Below are 1,527 nucleotides of genomic sequence, written 5' to 3'. Positions count from 1 at the left end.
TCCCTGGGAAAACTGTGCCAGCACTTCACAGTCCAAAGTCCCTCCCTACTCTCCTGTAGTCTCTGTGATGGAAAGGGCTCTGAGATCTCTCTGGAGCCTTCTCTTCTCCAGGCTGAGCACTGTCCCAGAATTTCCTCACAGAAGAGATTCCTACCTCATGCCTTGGCACTCACTTTCACTTTTGGCAAAATAAATCTGTTTTTCAGAAGCATTTCTCCAGGCAGAGGCAGGGGAGGGGCTGACATAGAGCCTGGACCCTCTCCCGCACGGAACCCTTGGCGCAGCTGGGAGTGCATCCCCCATCCAGGCACAGCATCCTGGAGCCGAAGGAATCGGCTCCCGCGCCGGCCGAGGTTAAACATTGTGGGAGCCGGGACATTCCTGCATGGCATTAAGCGCCGCCTGCAGCCCCGGGTCCGGCTCGACCCGTGCAGGGGGCACCGCCCGCTGCCCACGCGTGTCACCCCCGCAGGGACCGCCGGCTGGCAGTGCCATCCACGCGGGACGGGGGTGGGCCCGAGGGTTAGTGACCCACGGGGGTGGCGCTGGGAGCGCACCAGTGGTGTAGTGGTATCATGCAAGATTCCCATTCTTGCGACCCGGGTTCGATTCCCGGCTGGTGCATGCCACAATTTCACCTGTATCTCCCAAATGAGGTCCTTCTGTACCCAGAGTTCTCAGTAAATCGGGCCAGAGCTTTTCTTTTAACGACGGGATGCTGTCCCGCGGAGGAACAGCAGCAGCCATTTAGGAGCAGTTTTCCCTTGCTGAGATCTTCCCTGATGCCTCCTCTGCTCTCTCCTTCCTCCGCCTCAACAGGAGCCCCCCCACTTTACACAGACACACTCGCTGGAAGCGCCCCAGGGAGTCAGGGCTGAACAGTGCTCTTCTGTACAAGGTGCAAATTTTAGGCTATTTCTGAATAATTCTCAATTAAAAAAAAAAAAAAAAACACAAAAAAAACCCCCAAAACCTTTTTGCAGATACCCACTCCTGGAGTGTGAGAGCTGGGCCGGTTCCCTTCCCAGACTTCCAAGACTTCCATGGGTGCCTCAGCACGTAGGGATGCACGTGGAACTGGGGGACCTCTGCCACCCCCTCCCTCCTCTTCGGGCTCCTTCCATCCTTCCCTGGGACACAGATTGTTCCCTGTGCAAAGATGAAGGAAAAGGCTGCAGGGAGAGGGGGACTGTCCCCCTTGAGACGGGGTCCCCCCATGCTCAGCTGTCTCAGAAGCCTCCTGAGGCCCCAGTGGTGTGCTGTGGGACTTTGCAGCACCGAGGAAGCTGAGCCAAAAATCAGGAGTGAGATTTGTCCCCATGATCAGTGTCCTGAAGGCTGACCCCTTCCAGTGTCAGCTCTGTGCAGCAGAGGGGTGGCAAGCTGGGTCTGGTGTCCCTGCAGTCACCCGAACCAGAGTTCAGGCACCCACTTGAGGTCTCATTAAAAAAATCAACATTTCCCCTGCAAACTGTTCCCATCCATATAAACCATGCACATCCTTATAAAATATGCACACCAACAAAA

At 56.1% G+C, this 1,527-nt stretch overlaps 1 non-coding gene across 1 annotated transcript; it reads left to right on the top strand.

Moving 5' to 3' along the window:
- The first annotated feature begins 553 nt into the window (after positions 1-553).
- Positions 554-624, top strand: TRNAG-CCC (transfer RNA glycine (anticodon CCC)). Its single transcript has one exon. It is a non-coding gene; the product is annotated as a tRNA-Gly (tRNA).
- Positions 625-1,527: the final 903 nt, after the last annotated feature.

The sequence above is a fragment of the Serinus canaria genome, chromosome 8 (genome assembly GCF_022539315.1).
Source record: "Serinus canaria isolate serCan28SL12 chromosome 8, serCan2020, whole genome shotgun sequence".
Classification (NCBI taxonomy): domain Eukaryota; kingdom Metazoa; phylum Chordata; class Aves; order Passeriformes; family Fringillidae; genus Serinus; species Serinus canaria.
The sequence above is the reverse complement of the archived record's forward strand: the minus strand, read 5'-3'. Positions and strand labels throughout refer to the sequence as shown.